Source organism: Nannospalax galili, unplaced genomic scaffold (assembly GCF_000622305.1).
Source record: "Nannospalax galili isolate Female #2095 unplaced genomic scaffold, S.galili_v1.0 scaffold1118, whole genome shotgun sequence".
Classification (NCBI taxonomy): domain Eukaryota; kingdom Metazoa; phylum Chordata; class Mammalia; order Rodentia; family Spalacidae; genus Nannospalax; species Nannospalax galili.
Genome location: NW_008342011.1, coordinates 1,233,995 through 1,256,121, shown reverse-complemented (window position 1 = coordinate 1,256,121; position 22,127 = coordinate 1,233,995). Strand labels below are relative to the sequence as shown.

Genomic DNA, 22,127 nt, shown 5'->3' with positions numbered 1-22,127 from the left:
CTTTCTCTCTCCCTCCCTCTCTCTCACACACACCCCACATACATGTACAATTGTTACTGTATAATTGCAAACATTTTCTAGCTGTTCCCATGTTAGGAAAACTTGTGGTAGTGTGAAAGTCTTCCATCTCTTAGTCTTCCTAACCCATTGCACATAATTATGTGTGAATTTGCATACAAATTATGTTTACATGCACCTATATACACAATTATGTATGTATGTATATATATATATATATATGTCACACAAGTTACAACTATTCTTGAGATTTCTTGATTTCAATATTATGAGAAATTACCCAGCATGTCACACTGAGTTCCCAACACTTTGTAAAGAAAATCTCTGAACTTGTATTCCTAACATTTTGACACCAAAACCCAAGAGAGAGTTTTCAGCAGAGTGGTGTCCCTGGCTGATCTCTTTCCACTCCTAATCCTAACAGAGGTGCCCAAGATGTGGGGAGGAATTGATTATCACATTGCTGGCGGATACTTATTAAACATTCAACTTCTGCCTTTCGATTGGTTCTGTATTGGGTATCATGTTTCTATTTCTTCACACAATGCCCACCGCTGAGTTTCCTGAGGAAGAAACTTCATGACTGAGCATACAGAGACCTTGAGTGCCAGAAAGGAGGTTGGTCCCAAGCATCCTGACTTCAGGTTTATTCACTTAGACAACAGCAAAAGTTACAGTTTGGGGAGCATAGGGACTTTCTAATTACGTATTTCCTGAGTATTTTCTTATAGGTAGCAGATAAATAGTTAATCAGTTGTCTGCAGGTCCATTTAATTGAAATAAAAAAAGAATACTCTGCATCCCATTTCCTAACCAGTAATGTTAGCTCTGAGTGTACATATTGATCTCAGTTCTCTGTCATGTGATGACTCTAGTTTGTGACATCCTATCAAGTGGTGTTTGAGTCTTATTAATGAGCTGTCACTGTTTTATTGGATACATGTAATCAGACTCGGGGAAAAAAATGTCTCTAGTATCCTAAGCATTCCAGAACATTCAACACATAATAAATTGAAACCACCAGAGCCCTTCAGATGTGTGATGTATATACACATCCTTGGGTTACTATGCATCTTATAAAACCTACAGTGCAACTCTTGGCCAAAATACTGATGGGTTTTATATTTTAAGAATTACATGGCTTTGAGCAAATAACCATCATACCTTTTCATGAGGGGCAGCATGGGAAATTATAGTTGTGAAATTTGATGCATATTTTGAAGAAGATTTAATTACTTGGGCTTTTACAGCACATTCGCTTTCATTACCAGTTTCCCCCTCTCCTGTAACCTCTGTGCTCAGTTTTCCTACATGGATCACAACCTTCTCCATTCTGGCTGACCTCTCATTTCAGCTCATTTTTTTAAGACAGGAATTGATTGACATTTTCATCGGTCAGACTGGTTCCCCTCATAAATCTGTAAAATAAAAATGAGCTTTCTGCAGTGTGAAATCTCTCTTTTATGAGCTTAATAGAGACCTAGAAAGCCCAAGGGATAGCTCTGTTGACCTCATCAACTTCTTTGCAGCAGGATGTCTCTGGGAAAGTGGGCTTTTTAAAACTGTTCCCTTTTAGGGAACTGTGCATGTTAAGTGATAACTTTAAAGTCTGACAGTAATTGCTGGGACAATTGGGATCCTAAAGGCAAATACCAGACCTGATAGAGCTGTTTGTACATCTCTAAGAGAATCTCCTTGAACCGCCTGAGCCCGTTCTTTTGATATCCATGTTCTGGTTTTTTGGCCCACCAACTAAAAATTTGTTCTTTGCTTCTCAGCCTCTACCTCTTTGTCCACAGTTCCTTCCCTGAAAAATCTTTCCCTGGATGACATCTCTCCCATAAAAGCAGCTTGGATTCTTTGCATCTCTCCTCTGACTTCCATCTGTCTAAGAATGAGGCTTTCTATGTATTCCCATGTTCTTCGCTGTTTGGAACACAGGTTTGCTTATTCCCCTTGCCTTGGACGACAATCAATTATCTTGGTTGTAAATCACATCTAGCAACTAGGCACAAACTCCTTAAGGCAAGGAATAGGATCTTTGTATGTGAGAGGTAAAATGTGGGTATATTGACCTGAATTGATTCTTCAGGCAAGGCTACTGATTCTCACAGTCTACTGTGATTTTTGGAGCCTAGAAGCCTGCAAGAAGGACCAATATCGGGCTTCTCTTTTCCTCTTACCGACAACTCTGATTTTTAACTGCAGCTGCTCTTTGCATCATGTAGGAAGTTTAGCAAAAATGCCAATAGCTGGATCCTATCATTGGAATTCTGATGGAATTGAACTTGGGTGTGACTTGTATATCAGGATTTATTCAGTTTCCTGGGAGAGTCTGATGAGCAGCCAAGGTGAGACAAACTGAGCTGATTGAAGAAGGATCTGGTTGTCTCTTCACAAGCTTTCTAGCTTTATTTTCAACTCTCACGTTTTATAGTAATTGACCTCAAATCACTTCGTCTGTCTGGTCTTGAGCTGACAGTCTGGTACCTGCAAAGAATGACGTTCTGAAAGGGAAATAAAATTCATTTTCCTTCCCTCTTTCCTTTTAAAAAGATCCGATTTTGAATATCTCTTGTGCTGGATTTAAGAATTAATTTAAATGATTATAGTTGTCTTGTATTTACTATATATGTTCTGAAATTCTAGTGTTGAAATTGATTTTCTGTTTCTTTTAATGTCATCAGAGGATTTAGAAATGATAGGTATTTTAAGCCTTGACTAGTATGTATTTTAGAAGCTTCAGTTTTGAGAAGCTAAAACTGTGTAATGGTAGACATTAAAGTTCATAAAACCTTTTGTTACTCAAATCAGCCAAACCAAATTGACCATCATTTCCTTACTCTTTCTGATGGCTGCTTGTGTAATCAGACATGATCTCAGAATGTTACGTATCAGTTTCATGTAATTGGGCCCTTCAGAGGCAGAGCAATTGAAATATTCCAGTGAAAAGATAAAGCCATGAATTGAATTTCTACATGTAGAATGAACTTGGAAATGCACTCTCATCTGAGTGTTTCTCAAATACCATCCACAGTGGCTACAAACCAGTACATGGCTTGACTTTGTCAATAATGATGACAAAATTTGTCACCAGATTTCTCTACGTCTGGTTTAGAACACCCTGCTTGTGTTATTTCTCTGTTGTACAGCAAATGCTCTGGGTTATTCAGTCATTTGAAGGCATGCTTTAGTTGGACCTTAATAAGTTTCAGACTCCTAGGAGTGTCTAGTACCCTGTAATGATTCAGGCATTTGAAGTTACTTAAACTGGGAATCACATCCTATCTCTTGCTGTAATTATCACATATCCATGAGTTGTGGTTCCCCTCCATTTTACAATAGATATAATAGAATATATAACAGAACTGCTCTGTCTGCACATTAAATGAAAAAACATGTCTAAGTGCCTAAGGCCACAGCTGATTCATATGGAACCCTTCCGTAGCAAATGGTAGATATTATTTAGTTCCATTTTCTAAACCCTCAATCTCAAGCTACATTTTTTTCCAATTATTTCTATCCGTAAAAGAAAACGTAGGCTCTAATGCTGAATTCTGCTTTATAGGGCTTGGCTTCAAACTGTTCTGCACATTTCCAAAGATGTTTTGGATAATAAAGAACCCATCTATTTTTGGATACCATTTCCTTGCAGATCAAGGCTGCCTATCCACTCAGACAGATCACATAGGAACTAACTAAAAAACAAACAAACAAACAAACAAACAAAAAAAACAAACAAAAAAAGCTGGGGAGGGGTGGACTCTGTTTTCTCTGTGGGAACTTCCCTTTAATAATGAGACCATGGCCTCATTTCTCTGGTGAAACTCAGGATGATGTTTGGATTCCCCAAGGAAGTGAACTCCAGTTTTGTAAAGCTGCTAAGATGTGACTTAAAAGGCATCATCAATGGTAAAAATGAGATCACAGAACTGGGATGGGTGTAACATGCCTGTTAAATATCAGCATTCTTTGTGCCTAACTTAGCATTTGTCAGAGAATGGCACTATGCTTACAAAGAAGGTAAGATTCTTTTGGACAGACAAAGGTAATAGGCAAATATAGGGATATGCCCTGTCATCTGTGCCTAGCCCTCCGTCTTCAGCACCTCAGTAGTCCCTGATGAGTATCAGTGAATATTCAGATCTAAAGCAGATGTCTAAGGTCTGCTTGCCATCTAGAAAGACGATCAGAATTCCAGTTGTTAGCTTACACATTTCAGAAAGTTCCTGGAGCTGCCAGGGCCATTTCATAGGAAGGATAATGCCTGGAATAGTATGAGAAGAAAACTTATAGGCCCAAGAAAGACAAGTGAAAAGTATCTCAAAAGTATTGCTAACATTTAGAGCTGGTAAATTACTTCTTTTTTAATTATGAAAGTTGTAGAGATTAAAATTCCTCTTCCCAAGTCACTCATGTCTACCATGCTCTTCCCAGTTACCCCTTTAGAGTACTGACATGAATGGATGTTTATTTGGAATAAAGATGTAATGGTTCAGGGTGAAGAAGGGATGTGGCGAAGACGTCACAGAGTTAACATGTGGGTAGCTAATTAATACCTGCAGCCTTCCTTTCTTGCTGTCCTTCTATATAAATTCCCTTGATCTTTCCAGTGAAGATAAATGTTCTCCACCTTGATCATTAACTAATATTTACTTAAGAAAATTTCAGTCTTGATATTATGAAAGTTTACAGCTGCTTGCCAAGATGGTCATAATTATCAGGAAGCTAGGAGAGGGTCTGAAGAGTTTAGGAAACAGAGTGTCTTGATCTTTTCTGCAATAGCTTCCCTCTCTTAGAAAATCACAGACAATGAAGACTCTTAGATTAGGGATACAACATTAATTCTGATTATAGATATTTGAGTTTCAGTTTTCTATCATTTGTCACCACACAAAATTTTCTACTCTCTATCTAAGTGATGATAATGGGATTCCATTTCTAGTCAAAAATGTCTGGTGTGTGATCTAGGACTTGTCAGAGTAATTTATCTAGGAAGAAGAATATGATGGGTCAGGCAGTTGGGCAGATTCTACTCTTATCTCCTAGCTCTAGAAGTTGATTTAAGGTTGGATACATGAACATTGGTTCCCGTAGAGTGACCGATAGGTTCGGGAAGCTATAGACTAGACAAACTGCTTCTGCTAATGTTGATCCTGGGAGAACGTAAACTTGCATTAGTGTTTCTTGATGTTGCTCTGCTAACAGTTAAATACAAGAGAGATGTTCAAAGACATTTTAAAATTTTTATTTACTTGTTTATTTAATGTATAGGAGGGTTTTGCTGGAATGTATGTAAGTGCATCCATGTCATGCCACACTTGCAGAGACCGGAAGAGGGTGTCATATCTCCTGGAAATGGAGTTACAGTTGTTAGCTTCTATGTGGGTGTTGGGAGCCAAACCAGTGTGTCTTCTGTGAGGGCAACAAGTGCTCATCAGCCACTGATCCATCTCTCCAGCCCCTTCAAAGAGGTTTAAGAAGATTCAAGATATGATACCACGATCCTCCAGATCATGCCACACCTGAAGTCAGCAACTTTTGAACATTTTAGTACTGTGAACTAATATATCTCCTTGTTTGTTCAAGCCAGTTTGAGTTGATTCATTTGTCACAGCCTTAGGATACACAATCCCCATTCAAGAATTATTTATGTGTATGTTGTATTATTTTTTCCAAATGTAAGTGTGGCTACCAAAAGTGTTAAGAGAGTAACAAAATTTATACTTACCTGGCAGGGGAGATACCACGATCACGAAGGTGGTTTTCCCAGGGTGAGGCTTATCCACTGTACTCTGGGTGTGCTGACCCCTGTGATTTCCCCAAATGTGGGAAACTGGACTGTATAAATTGTGGTAGTTGGGGACTGCGTTCGAGCTCTCCCCTGAAAAAAAGAAAAAAAAAAGATAGTAGCAAAATTTTCACTAATAGCTTGATTGTTTATTCTCTGTCTGTTATGAAAATTCATTATGTTCATCTGGAAAGTCTGTGTTGCCTTAATTTGCTTATTTTACTTGCTTCATTATTAAACAACTACTCCATTTTTTTATAATTCCAATTCCAGTTCTAGCTCCTTGGTTTTAATGTACTTTCTAAAACAATTCCATGACTGTTGAGGACCATTTGCAAGAACATAAACAATGTCCTTTCTAATTCTATTCCTTTAATCCATCTTACAAAGTGGTCTCAATACATCATCAGGTTCCCCTCACAGGTAGAATTCCTAAATGTAGCCACATGGAGTTGGCATCCGAGTGTGAGACAAAGCTGGCATTTGGACTCAAGTGGAAAAGTACTTAGTCATTTGATGAATTGTGTTGATATAATCATAATAAATTATAAGAAGCGACAAAACATAGTTAATTATACCCAAATTAATAGCCCACATCTTATTACATTTATTCTCTCTCTCTTCCTCCTTTCCTCCCTCCCTCCCTCCCTCCCTCCCTCTTGCTCTCATTCTCCATGCATGTCATAACATGTATGTGGAAGTCAGACAACACTTGTGAGAGTTGGTTCTTTCCTTCACCATGTGGGTTCTGGGAATCAAATTCAAGTTGTTAAGATTGTCAGCAAGTGCCTTTACCCATTGAGCCATCTCTCCGGCCCTAATAATCTACATTTTAAATAAATAAAACTATTAGAAATTCGATAACAATGATTTTAATAGTTTGTGGCTAGAACATTTTTCAGTGGGTTTTAGATTTGATTACAATGTGCAGGCAAATGGAAAAAATAGAGCAAAATTGACATTCTGAGAGTCAAAATTCTAACTTGAGAAAAACACTTGGGGGGAAAAGTGGACAAAGATCATAGTAGAGTAGTCATAACAAAGAGAATACGAATGACCAATAAGCACATGAAAACTCTCTGGTTCTCAGGAGAACAGACATCAGTACAAAACATAATTTGATTTTCTATACATTTAACTGGTCAGAAAAAAAACAAAACCAAATCAATACTATTTCAGTTTACTTTTCCTTTTGCTACCGCAGAATATCCCTGACAAAAGAAACATAAAGACAGAGGGTTTATTTTGACTCACAGTCCCAGCGGACAGTCCATCATGGTAGGGAGGTCTTGATATCAGAAGCTCCAGGCTGCTTGTCAAGCTGTATTGGAGTTAGGAAGCAGAGAATTCTTGTGCTCAGTCAGTGTTCTTTTTATGCAGTTCAGAATCAAGCCAAGGGAATGGTCACACCTAAATTAACCTGATCAAGATAATCTTTCAAAGGAATACCTAGAGAGTTTTCTGTGACAAAACACTCTGACCAAAAGCAGCTTGAGGGAAGAAAAGGTTTAAATAAGGCTTATACTTCCAGGTCACAGTCCATCACTGAAGGAAGTCAGGGTAGGAAGTCAAGCAGGAACTGAAGCAGGACCATGAAGCAACACTGTTTACTGACTCTCCCTGGCTCATGCCCAGGCAGCTTTCTTATACCCAGAACCACCTGCCTAGGGATGGTGCTGCCCATAGTAGACTGGGTCCTCCCACAACACTCATTGGTTAAGACAGTTTCTCACAGACATGACCACAGACCAATCTGATTGAGGTGATCCTTTAACTGAGGTCCCCTCTTACCAAGTGACTTTAGATGTTGTCAAGTTGACAATAAAAGTTAATCAGAACACTAACCACATTTAAACAATCTCTCACAAATGTACTTAGAGATTTGCCTCTTAGGTAATTCCATATCATTTCAAGTTGACAATATTAACAACCACAAGCACTTAACAAGATATATATGAGTATTATAGTTTTGATAGTAGTGGTAAACATATAGAAATAATTCTATGAATAAGTTCCTATGAATAGCAAAATGTACAAATTAAAGAGCATATGAAACCATAGTTTTACGACAGAAATAAAGGAGTAAGTGCTTGATATACTTTCAACTTGTAAAACAAACACAAAATCATAAAGAAATTGTGGAAGCAGTACAATCATTGATTGCATAAGGAAAGTAAACATGAAGAATCTGGACACTTATTTCCCTTGTTGACCTTAAAATTGTTTGATGTGTTACTTCAATTAAAACAAGTAGGCATATTCTGTGGGAAAGAATTTTAAGACAGTTTCCTTCCTGTGTATGCATTTTCTCTTCTTCAAAGCTGTTATACAAATTGATCATGGAGGTCTCAGTCAAGCCCATAAACAGCAAACAAGCACATATCTGCCTGAATACTTTGTTTTTTGTTTCTGTAAATCAAAATGGCAGAACAAAACAAAACAGTACCCTTGTTATCAATCCTAACCACTTTGAGCGTTTTCATTTTACTCTTTTTTGAAAGTGTTCATGTTCTTAATACTGAAAGATGTTTTACTGCTCCTGAGAGGGCTGTTTCTTGGCTTTGATTAATTTTCTTAGTCCTGGTTTGGCCATTCTGGGATGTTTGGTTCTATCACAATGGTGGCTGTTTCACTCATTTAGCTACTTTCCAGCGCTGACTGCATTTATTGGCTGTATGTTCACGGGAGTATCATCTCAATATCCCTGAGTACCTGTATCCTCAACTGGAAAGTGCAGTTGAAGTGTCAACTTTTTAACTCAAAATTTGATGTCTGAATCAGATGTTGAAAGCCTTGCAAATAGGAAGGGTGACTCTCACTTCTTTTTATTGGATGAGTCATGCTGCATTTTACCTTTTCTTTACTGAAATCAAGTCTAAACTCAATATAGTTCAAATTAAAAAAGTAGTTCTGAATTAACATGTGGTGCAACCAAGATCAAAAATCAAGAAAACATAGGAGAAAAAAAAGATACAATCCAACCCTCAGGGAGTGCTTTCTATACTGAAAATATGTACACCGCACCTCTGTGAAGAACACTGTACATTCTTGAACCTTGTAATACTCTCCTCTAAAGTGCAGTGTCTTACCGAATTTTAGAGTGGTATCATATAATGATGTAAGATATTTGTAGTAGCCAAGGGGCAGTGTTGGTTTGTCCTCCTTATGGATATAGATCTTTATCATAGGAAGAAGAACATTCTAGAATTAGAAATCATATTTTGGAGATACAAACATACAATGTGGTTCATAGATGGCAGCAGCTCTTCCCAAATGGAAAATACAGCTTACAGTATCGCCCATTTGAGTTGCTATTAGAGAGTAGACACATGCATCTGATGGATGGACTGTTTACAGTTCTGACTTCTCCATGAGTGCATCTCTGAATAGGTGCTTCTTTGATTTTGTTTACTTAGATAAGGATGTATAAATCCAGGCAAAAGGGCTGAAGGGATTGCAGATGGCACATCTCTTCTTCATATTTGTGTTATTTTCTGTTTGGTTCTTGCTCTTGACAGCCTCATCCAGGAACATGCTTCATCAGGAATGTGGTGACTGGTTCCAGCTTCCGTCCTCCCACCCCATGCACCCCATCACAAGGCTCATGGATTTGCCTTAGGAATACCACCAGAAGGCAACATTCCTCCCTCAGATGTCAGAACCACAGCTTCTTGGGGACTTGTTCGAGTTCCAGAAGCTCCCCTGACAGTTGAACAGTGTCTTTTCCTCAAAGGTCTGGGTTTCTACTCCACAAGGGACACCGCTCCAAGCATCTAATCCACAGTGATCAAAACTTCTCTTTGTTCCACAGGACTACGGGTGGTAGTTACATCCTGCTCAGAAGCCTGAGTTATTTCAAGGTGCCCTTTGTGCCTGTTCAGTTCTTCAGAATCTGCTTGTTCCCTGTTATTGCATTCTCTGCTAAAACAACTGCGGTCATTCCTGTTTGCCTTTCTTGGTCCTGATTGACATTGCAATGAAAAGAAGGGGGTCCCTATTCCACCCCATTACCTTGGACCCCCGAAATTTGTGTGTGATTGATGGATTTTTTTTTCCTCCTAAATCAACAGTTTCCAAAATGAGCTAGCACTGCATGTCCCAGAGCAAACCATAAAACTGTGACAGAGGATTGAAGGTCAACATGGAGAAGATGAAAAAGAAAGTACACTTTTGTCACTTCAAATATCTTCTCTTTTCATTGTTTATACTTTTCCATAAGACTTTAGGTTAAAAGGATGGTATTCCTTCCCGATGGATTTGCTTTGAGAGAGTTTAATAAGGCAACATGGTCTAACTATTTGATTAAAGGTATCATTTTACCCATACCAGAAATATATTCTCCATGTTTAAATACCAATACATTTTATTGGTAATTTGCTTAACACCTTCACTATGTTCTAATTAATATTCAAGTTCTGTGTTTAGTATTTCTTCCCCACAACACTGTGGGGAAGGCAATAAAGGTACAGTTTTGAACCATTACATAGCACTGAGCCAGGATGTACTCAGAATGAGACATTAGTTATTTAATAGATTAATGTGGACAAATTAGTTGACTCTCCTTTAGTCTATTGTGTTTTTAATATAAGGATAATGCTACCTACATTATATAAATTGCACGAGAATTTGAAACTTAAATGGAACAGCCACTATTTTGATTATTAGTTGTTTTGAAAACCTTCCATTTTGTGCAGCTGAATACTTCCACCAGTTAGCCTTTAGTAAATGCCTGTTTAATATATGTCAGTTTATGGTTACTATTGCTGCATGGAAAGCCATTTAGTAATATAGGGACTGAAACAGTAATCTGAGGATTTTTCCCAAATTTCTGCACATTTTGTTTATGCATTCCTGGTCTAAATGCAACAATTTTCTGTATAAAAGCAACCAAAGTGTACGCCTCATTGGATAAGCTTGCTGTGAAAAAATAGTTTTCTTTTTTTAGTACTACAATTAGACTAATTAGCCTCATTTATGCCTTTTATTAAACATACTTGCTGGTGGCATTTTGTTTTCTTTTATTATATGAGCAAATAACAATAACAGACTCTACCAAAGTCATGTTGGAGTGTTACTAGTGGAAAATGATAAGGCAGTTAGACCTACATGCAAACTGTTTTCCATATAGAATTATCTTCCTGCCAGTTTGGAGAACTATTTTAAAATTTTTCCCTTATAAACCATGCATGTTAAGTGAGAATTTATGCTGGGACACTTATCTGGGAGTATGTTTGTGAGATCAAAAGGCACTGCTTTCCTATGAATAGCTCATACATTCACAGATATTTTATCAATGCCTTTGGGGCATCTAATCATAATGCAAATCCTCCATGCCTTTGCCATTTTGTGAAAAGTAGAGACCACCAGAAACTAATTTTATAAAGGAACATATTTCAAAATGAAGTTTTTACTGTAAAGTGGGTGCAAACAGTGTGCGTTCAAAAGTGCTGAGAGCTCCTTACATTGTATTGCTTGTCTTCTCTTAAAGCTTATCCTAACCACTTACTTCTATGATTATCAAAAAATATAAGATTTTCCTTTAACTTAAGAAGGACAGAGGTTGCTATCACTACTGTATTTGGGTATGTGGACAGAGAGATGCTACAGGTATACAATCCAAATACACAAAGGCGTGTTTCCTTTTAGTTGATGCTTAGAGTTGTTTGTGGTTTCAAAGCCATGCACCTCTTAGTAAGTCTCTAGTTTGGTTAAAAATACAACAGCATTTACTGACTGAAAAGTTTGTCTTTGTAGTATATTTATGTACAAAAGAGACTGAAGCCTGTTTTGAGGGAGGTATGATTGCCACTTCAAGAAACTTTGAGGGATTGGCCTCAGTAATCCAAATTGAGTATGACCAGGAGCTGGTGTTTGACAAACTTACCCCACAAAAGAACTTTTCAAAATGTCAAAATAAAATTTGAACTCAACCATGGTGGCACACACCTTTAATCCCATCACTTATGAGGCAGAGGCAGGTGGATCTCTATGAGACTGAGGCCACCTGGTCTATATAGCAAGCTCCAGGCCAGCCGTGGCAAGGTAGTGAGAACCTGTCTCAAAGAATAACCACACCACGAAAAAATATTGAAATTTCCCATTCTATAATGATAAAGAGATGACCGAGAATTCTGTAATATTTTAAAAGATCATTTTCATATATTAACTACAACAAATGCATACATTTATAAAATACCACATACATTCATACATGTTTATACTAAAGAGTCATGAAAACACATATATTAGTTCACAAAACTCTTGACGTAATTTAAAAGTGTGCTAGCAGTTCGAGGATAATGGTTCAGGATGCCTTGTCACAACCAGGGGTTGTTAATATCTCATGTGTCAATATCAATAGATCACAGAGAGAAAATCACTGGCTAAAGAACTAGGTTGAAAAGATTTGTAAGCCTTCCAGCTTAGATGCAGAGGAAATAATGTTGCTAACAATTAATAATGTCTTCCAAAGAGGAAATACAGGGTGTGGAAGGGCCAAAATCACCTGACTGATTCTATGCAGACCATTTGATCCATTTTTCTCTAAGGGTACAAGATAATCATAGTGAATATTATAGTCTATAGCGACTTACAGATAGAACAATAATTGATTTTAGAAACAGCAATAATGGATTAAACAAAAATGTTAATTTAAAATGTATTCTACAACTATTCTAAAATTGAAAGTCTATTTAAAAATGAGTGACAAGTGCTGCTTACTGAATATTTCCTTCCAAACTTACCCTGATGTTAAGCAACTTTTCCTTGTCCTCCTGGCTTAAGTTAGCCTTCTGTTTCTCCTTCAGGACAATTGGGTATTAGAATGTTCTCATCCCTTCTTTTATCTTTGTCATCACTGAGGAAACTTTGCTATGCCTCTGTTGGTTCTTATGGATAGTCCAAGCATTCCACGTAGCCTCTAGGTGCTTGGTTTCTTCTACTTGTTCTCATGAGAGTAAAGTAATTCCCTGAAACCATTTACTCAGAAATTGGACTCATAGTGGGGAAAAGCACATGGTAGGTGATTTTATCAGCTGCTCGGCGCTTCCATTTCTTACTTATTCTCTCGCCAAACGAACTGTTCAATTTTCCTCCCTACTCATTTTTAAATAACTTTAGAGAAAAAACATCCCCAATGTTTCATTTATGCCCAGAATCTCACAGATCCTGGTAGAACTCTTCTCCTTTAGCATCGTTCTGCTCAAAGTGCATGGCAAAGAAATTAAACATACTAATGTCACTTAAAAAACATTGTAGCACTTTTTTCTCAATCCTGAACTCTTCATAATTGCCTTGTTTTTCTGAAAAATGCTCTCTCTCTGACTCTCATGTACTCTGTTCACTAGTAATTATCTTTTTAAACCTCATCTTAAGATATCACCTCTTTGCCAGCCCCGATAACTGATTCCTCTGCCTCCGGGTCAGCTTCCTTCCGCTTTCATTATTGCTCTTTTTGATAAGTCTATTTTTCACTTGGGCTCCTTGAGGGTAGGATGCACATCTTAGTCATCCTTTTATCTACAATGCCTAGAACTGTGGACAGTACATGGTAAATGGTCATAAACCCTGATTACGAAACACTCTCCCCCTCTGTAAAGCACCAACTAAGCCATGGAGAATCTAATTCTTCACTCTCTTTATGTCCTCAATGCATTAGTCACTGGAAGCTTATGTGTCCTTCTCCTTTCCCTGGTAGTCTGCTCATTTTGCTGTAAATTATATGACGTTTTTGTACTCTATGTAGATAGAGTCATAAATACAGATTACTAAAATAAGTGAGACTTGGTGCCCAGATATAGACAGATGATGATGATGATGATGATGATGATGAAGGTAGATAGATAGATGATAGATGGATTATAGATAGATAGATAGATAGATAGATAGATAGATGGATAGATGATAGATGGTGGATAGATATGTATATTACCATATCAATATTTTAGTTTTGCTAATTATTGTTTAATATCTTAGAATGAAGCCTTCTTAGAAGAATGAGATTTCATTTCTGTTCTTCCCCCTTTCCGTCCTCACTTCCCCATCTTGCTAGCCTGGCTCTCACTGTCATTCTGCTTCTGCCTCCCAAGTGCTGGTGTTTCAGGTACATGTCCCCACCCTTGGCTCACTGTTCTTTTATGAAATACTTAACTATAAATTCTGTTATGTGTTGATTTCTTCCTGTTGTTGTTTTAGTGCCAAAGTCTATCTTGTCTTAGTAATTCTGGTTGTTTAACATGCAGCTAGGAATTAACGTTATCATTCATTCAAAACATTCCTCTGAAGGGGAGTCAGGTAAGATGGACAGTAGCCTTGAAGTTTCTGTCTGTGCTGAGAGCTTTAGGTACCCTAGCTTTAGTAAAGTTCTGGCCAAGGCTATAAGACAGGATTTGACAACCCTAGTGTAGAATTCAGAGAAATGAGGTTCTCCACAAACTTTTAAGGCAGATGACTGTTTGTTATCCTGTTCTTCTTGAGGGCAGAGCCTGCTTAGGGCCATCTATCATATACAACCAGACAGGGAGATTGTGCTAAATCTTCTCTCAGTTGGTGATTCATGAGTAAATGGGACTTACTGTAAAGTTGGGAAGAATGTGTGAACACGGGTGGGGGATGAGGGTTAATAGTAACTTCATCAGCATCTAAGGAAATCATACCATTTATTTGCCACAACTGTACCATAAGAACTTTTGCATCTTTTTCCATCTTATGAAGATGTTTGCGATACACCTTTATTTCACGCCACACAGAAATATTTACTGAGCCCATATTATATTATGTGTCAGACACAGTCCTGCTTACATTGAATATAGTGAAGAACAAATAACACAGCTCTGATTCTCATGGAGTTTTCAGTCTAGTGAGGAAGAAAAGAAAGTAAATGGATGTGTGGTGTAATCTAATTAGGTCCCACATGCTGTAAATAAAATGAAACACAGTAGGGTGCAATGACTTTTTAAGGGGTAAGGGTGCTGGGGAGGACCCACTTTAAATTTTGTTGAAGTCTTGTCTTTCAATATTTATTTTTTCATTCATTCATCCATCTATTCATCCATTAATTAATTAATTAATTGATTCATTCATAAATTCCAAGTATTCACTATGAATGCTTTAATCTTGTCATCTTATTCTCTGGTTGTATTGTAATACACTGATTAGCCAATCTTCTAAATCGTCCTAACCGTGGAGATATATTAAATTATTGATTTCAGCTAATGATTCAAGTACTGTGTTGAACATTCTTCTACCCGAACACAACGCTATGAAATAAGAGTTGATCAGAGAGCACAGGATACTGTGGTTCTCCTAGGGTCTTCTAGTAAGCCAGGGCTGCTGTGCTTAGGAACCAGATCAGGATCTAACAAAATGTTCAAAATCGTTAACTCCGCACAATGGGATACAGCTCCTGAGCATGCCATTGTAGTGATATGTTTGTGCTTTTCACTATCAGTTCTTTCTGTGTTACTTCTAGGTCATACAAATTCCTAGATTTTTTTTTCACTGACATACTTACTGTGAAAACATTTGAAGCAAGGGCTTGAAGAAGAACAAAGAGATTATACTATTAATACAAAATGAACTTTATTTGAACTCATTGTCTGGTATTCGCTACTCTGTAAACAACCCTCCCAAATTATTTAGCTTTAAGAACAGTTCACAGTTAAACTACAGAAGCTCTCAAAGACTCTCTAAGGCCTCACAAGAGTCTATAAAAATTTAAATTGAACATTTACTTTCAAAGAAGAGCATTTCTTAGAAGCTCAACAAGGCTTTACAGAGGCAGTATTAACTTGCAACTGTTTATTGAACACATACTAAATGCAAAGTCAAACTCTGTGGCAGCCCTGTCACTTTTTTTTTTTTACCTTTAACCCACCTCTCTATATTCACTGTGCTCATGAAATCACTCACTTATCAGAACCTTCATCATCCAAAGGTATCCTCTGGCTTCTGGAATCTGCTCTGTTGGACACCAGAACTGGCCAAAATGCTATGGAATTAGTTTAGTGCCCTCATGAACACTTCAGTCACATTAGGTCCATGAATGATGGGATTTAGTAAATATATTCCTCTTTTGCCCCAAGACAAGATAATTCTGAAGTGTTTTCCCCAAACTATTTCCCAAAGCATCCTAGTAGGATTTGGTCTCAACTGCTCATTTTTGAGCAATAACCGGTTTTGTACTCAAATGTTTATTTGGATTTGACCTCTATATAATTACCCGTGCTCAAATCTCTATCTCAAGATTGGCTTCTGGGGGTGCCAAAACCAAATGGGTACATGGCAGACGTCGTTTCAGTTTACCTTCTACCGCCTCGCCAAGATAAACATTGTTATCACTATTTTATAGATGAGGAAATTGAAACGCAGAGAAATTAATTAGCTTGCTGACTCATTCCAAATATCCCTGCTTTCTATTTTATTGTGAAGGGACTTGTCAAAATGTAATCTTTTAGGAATGTGCAGCCATGTGTTCAATTAATTTTTGCAGCAGAAGAATAAATCAAATAGTTATTGATTCAAATTGATGTAGTCATAGGAAGTAAGGCAAGAGGTGGAAATTTGTTCATTCTTTGCACAATATTCATTTTCCCTTATCAAGTGCCAGGCTTTCTGTTCCCTTCTGAATATATAGGAGTAGCTAAGAGGACATCCTTAGAGACAACAGAATGCATTCTAAGCTGGGAAAAGTTTTACTGTGACACTACAAGTCTTCGTGATGTTGGGATCTTACATGTCTTTTGCTATTATTAAAGAATATCCAGAAATGTCATCCTGATTTCTAAACATCTATTTTGATACCACTTATGGGCTGTGCATCTCTTTCAATATTTGGATAAACCTTTGCTCTTTAAATGGGAAATGCTGCTTTCCTCTGACTATAGTATACATGCCTTTTATGGGCAGTGAATGTATCTGCCAGTGAACTGAATTTGAGTAAAGACAAATAACCTACATTTGAATATAATTAAATGTAGGATCCACATTAACATACAGAATTAAGTGTCGTGTTCCTGTAGAAGGCCCTTGAGCTTAGGAAATATTGGACATGCTAAGAGGATATTTCCTCCATACTTAAACTCAATTAGAAGGAGAGAGACAAATTATGTGGGATCTTTAAACAGCATTCTATGTGATGCATACTGGCTCTAAGATAGATAGCCTATAGACAAAAAGATGCTCAGTGGCAACAGGAGAGACCTAGTATGCATCCTCAGGCAAGGGGTACCTGGCGTCTGGGTACCGCATGAGTGGGAAACTAGGATGAATGTAAGGAGACAATGGTTGTCAGGCAATCACTGCAGCGTGCAAAAATGGGGCATAAGAGATAGGTGATGCCCACCAAGGAGACCCCAATTGTTTCCATGCAGCTCTTTCTCCTCACTGGTCCTTTAGTAACTATTCTCTCAGAATATGGGTCAGCGTCTAGGTAACTGAACCTGGTCACAGAGTCTCCATCCCACCTTTTTCCCAGTTTCCCAAAACTCTTGGTGCTTTGATTCTGTTGCTTCCTTCATGAAGTGGACTTTCCTTGGAGCCCTTTTCTATTATATTTTTCCATTTCTCTTTTGCACTCTCTGCCTACTTCTTTCCCAGCTCCTCTTCATCCTCTTTGGCTCTGTTTCCCTACAGTCTTTCTAAATCAGAAACTAAAGAATTATACACTTGTCTAGTTTGGACTTTGCAGATGTGCTCACTTTAGATATATCCACCTTGTGGTTTTATTAGTATCATACTTATTTTAATATTAAATCTAAATCCTACTTTCTTTTTATTTCTTGTGATTTTTCCCTTACTAGCAGCATGACCATTATCTGAGACTTAAATCCCCAGTGATTCATAACCATTTCTTTTTTCTTGCTCCCACATATAATTAGTTGCAAACTATCTTCAAGTATTTTTTCTCTCCATGTCTTCTTTTTTAAATATTTTAGGTATTATTTTATGTTATGTGTATGGATGTATTGCCTGCATGTATCTGAGTGCACCGTGTCATGCAGTGTCACAGAAGTCAGAAGAGGATATCAGATTCCTCTAGAACTGGAATTAAGGGTGTTTCATAGCTGCCATGTAGGTGCTGGGAATTGAACTGGGGTCCTCAGCAAGAGCAGTCAGTGCTCTTAACTCCTGAGCCATCTCTCCAGCAGCCCCCCTCCAAATCTTCTGAGTATTTCCTACCATGCCCTTCCTGACATGATGCATATGTATTGTATTTCTTATGATTTCAGTATCTGTTTTTATTGTTTTCTGCTATGTCCCAGTTTTTGCTCATAACTAGACTTTCTACAAAGAAGTTGATGCCTTCAACTTTTGAGCCCCTGTCCCATTTTTTTCTTGGGTTCATTGATTAGGTCTGCAGACATTTAAATAACATGGTCCTCACAGGTTAAATGTCACTTCTATATCAGTTAATAGAAGTAAAATTATCTTATGAAGTTTTTCTTTATAATAATGTGTTTTTCAGAGCACAGTTTAGTAGTTCATATCTACATTCTGGCTCAAGCACCTATTAGCTCTGTTAGTTCAGGCAAATTTATGTCATTCTAAACTCAGTTTGTTCTTTTATAAAATGGAATTACTGAGTCTGTTTTATTTGAAATTATACCATTTGGAGAATTGAAGTGATATATGGCAATTAAAATCTCTTAAAACATAGATGAGCACATATCAAGAGTTCAAACTATATTAACTACCAATGTTAACTCTTTACCATAAATCTTTTATGTTTACCATCTTTATGGTCTCACATATTTTTTGAATTTTTAGTGTGTTTTTATGGTCTTTAATTATTTCATAATTTTATTATATGCACATGTAAAGTACCTTGATCATATCCTTCCCATCATTCTGTTTTCCCTGCCTCCTCCCACTGGACCTCTTCTTTCCAACAAGCCTTTCTCAGAGTTTCATGTATTGTTTGTTTGTTTGTTTGTTTGTGGTTTCCTGTATTTACTTAAGGTTGCCTACTTAAGCTTGGGGAGGGGGGCGTTATTTACTTAAGTAAGTCAATTTACCAGCAGCTGCCATTGATAAATATGACACCCCCTATTCCATTAATTGCCTAAGTTCCTCAGAAAATGAGGGCCTTGTGAATTCCTCTTCCATCAATGATGAAATATTGGTGGGCCCATCTTGTGGAAGTAGCCACTGCTGCTGGGAGCTCACATATGCAATTGCCATGTCTTGTCCAAGGAGTGTTTCATAGAACTCCTTCCCATCCTTGGTCCTTACATTCTTTTTGCCTCCTCCAGTGACATTCCTTGAGCCTTAGAGAGGGTAATATAGATGTTCCATATAGGGCTGAGCACTCAATTGTCACTTATTCTCAGTACTAACTCCAGTTAGGAGTGTCTGCACTGACTATTACCCACTGGAAACAGAAGTTTCTCTGACCAATACTGAAAGAAACAGTAATCTAATATAAACATAAATATTTAGAAGGCAGTTGGGTGTCATACCCGTATAGCAAAACAACAGTAATATGTTCCCTGCTAGGGCCTGTAAACTCCCTAGCCATGTGCTTTTGACCAGGTTTTATTGTACCAGGCATGAATTCCTCCTGTAAAGCAGACATAAAATCCAAACAGAAAATGGTTGGTGACCCCTGTAACAGTCATGCCACTATTGCGCATACCTTGCCTGGCAGGTTGGTATTTAACTTGCAGATTGTTGATAACATTTCTCCCCACAGTGCCTTCTGTTACTGTCAAAACTAACTCACAGTGAAGAAGCTTCCCACTCAGTTCTTGTTTGATTTACATCCTCTAAAATCAAAGTGTGTGGTGTCTTTAGCGATAGTCATTTCATCTAAGGTGGTGGGCAACCAAGAGCAATGACAATACCTTCCACTGTTTGGGGGGTCTACAGTGCCTCCCTGGCCAACAGCTCATAAGGAAATGTTCCACACATGGCATTAGAATATATTTTTTGAATTTTATTTATTTTTATTTTATGTGTATGAATGTTTTGGCTGCATGCATATACACCATATGTTAAGCAATGTCTAGAGAGGCCAGAAGATGGTGTTGGATGCTCTGAAATTGGAGTTTGTTAGCCTCTGTGCGGATACTGGAAAGCAAACTTGGGTCCTCTGCAAGAGCATCAACGGTTCCTAATCACAAAGCAAGGCCCTGATACTGGGGATTTTAATAGCATGTGGCTTCTGGAAACAGCATTATCCAATCATGCATGGTATCTCCCTTAAAACTGTGTTTTAGGGGCTGGAGAGATGGCTTAGTGGTTAAAAGCACTGACTGCTCTTGAATAGGACCTGGGTTCGATTCCCAGCACCCACATGGCGGCTATGAACCATCCTTAACTCCAGATCCAGGGGAATCTAAAGCCCCCTTCTGACTTCTGCAGCATTGCACAACATGGGTGCACTCACATACATGCAGGCAATACACTCATACACATAAAATAAAAATAATAAATAAAATATTTAAAAAATAAAAAATCTGTGTTTTAAGTTATAATCTTATAGCTTACAAAATAGTAGGGTTCCATATGGCTTTTTCATACATTGTCAGCTGGGGCTAGCCTTCATCCTCCCCCTTATCTTCTCTAGGTTCACACCACTATATCCACTTAAGCCTGTGGAACCCGGTATCCTTCCACCCTTTACTTTTGTATCTTGTGTGTTCTATTACCACATTGTCTCAAGGTCTCCCCAACCCCTCTCAATGGCACCGTTCTAGCTTCCTGGACTCTGTAGGTACTCCAAGTTAATCTAATAAATCAAAAGTAAGAAAAAATTTCACTCAGTAGGTAAGAATTCATATTATTCCAACTATGCCCTTTGCGTACCATGGATGTATTAGCTGGGATATTGTTCACAAGGAGGAACAGAGTGAAGAATATCCATCAGTCAGTTCTACAATGGCGACCATCTACCAACATTTGATTCTTAGCTTTTTTCTTTTTTCTACTTCAGCCTGAACAATTTCCTTCCATTGGTATCAGTGGCTATCTAATTCTCATGAGAATATAGCTAAAAACAAACAGAAAAATAGGGAAATTTCCATCTTGTACAATGACTTCCTAGAATTAGTAAACAGTGACACTTTCCGAACAGAGACATCCATGAAGGTACATGGTGTGGTAGGTAATTTTGTGCAGAAGAAAGATGTCCGTTCCCCTGTGCCACCTGTGAATGTGAGCACAGGTATTAGCAGCTGAAGAACTAGATTTCAGTCCATCCATTACCCTGTATGTCTTATCACAGCCTTGTAGAATCCTCTACCAGAGACGTAGACATACAATTCCCTCATGCTCCAATGGGAATCATTGTACCAGGAGGCAACAACATCTTTATTGCTTTAACGGGAGCTGGATCAGCTAACATCCAGTGAGAATTTTGATACTGGCATTAACAAGATGGCAGATTTTCATTTTAGAAATGAATGCAAGGGAAGGATCAATTGTTTTCCAATAATACTGTAAAAAGGTGAAGAAAACTACATTTGGATGGTAGAGAATTTAAGGGAGCCTCTGGAAGAGACAAAGCCTAGATTTGCTGATATAAATATGTTTCTTCTACCAAACTCTGCATTCTGCATTAGCCACACTCGGTATCATACAGCATGCGACTGGTAGAGGCCTGGACCACTTGCCATTCATGTGCCAAGGAGAAGCCCTGTGCCCTGTATTCACCAGTATGTGCATGACTTGTAGCAAGAATGGGGGCTTATGGTCCAGATAAGGGTGCAACCTTTGATGGTGAGTTGGTTGAACTCTCTCTGGTGATGGACAACTGCTAGCATTCCTGCGGAGAATAAATTTCCATACATCTGAGAAATAAATAACCCTTTTTGGGTAGAAAATGTTAAAACTCACCATTCTTAATCAGCTCAGTTATCTACTTCTAGTTTTCCAAGTTCTGTACTCTCTCTGACATTTATATAGGAAAAAAAAAATTTGTGCCACCCATTATAAGAGAGGGAAATTGCAAGACAGGAACCACAGGAGAAAAAAGACAAGGAGAGGAGGACAGAGAGCCGCATGTTCTCTCTCATTAAGTTTATGTCATGTAGTCTTGAGATGCAAGCAAGATGTCGGAGTCTAATATAGTTCTTATGTAAGTATGATGCAATTGTAATATGATTAAATTGCAAGACAGGAACCACAGGAGAAAAAAGACAAGGAGAGGAGGACAGAGAGCCGCATGTTCTCTCTCATTAAGTTTATGTCATGTAGTCTTGAGATGCAAGCAAGATGTCGGAGTCTAATATAGTTCTTATGTAAGTATGATGCAATTGTAATATGATTATTATAGTATATTATTGTATTACATTACTTTATATTATTATAAATATATTGC

General features: G+C 37.8%; 1 protein-coding gene and 1 non-coding gene across 2 annotated transcripts in view; both read left to right on the top strand.

The window, feature by feature from the left end:
* Macrod2 (mono-ADP ribosylhydrolase 2) overlaps positions 1–22,127 on the top strand; it is a 2,130,377-nt gene that overhangs the window by 1,480,987 nt on the left and 627,263 nt on the right. The window lies entirely within an intron of this gene.
* Positions 5,742–5,905, top strand: LOC115071186. Its single transcript, XR_003850294.1, has one exon. It is a non-coding gene; the product is annotated as a U1 spliceosomal RNA (small nuclear RNA).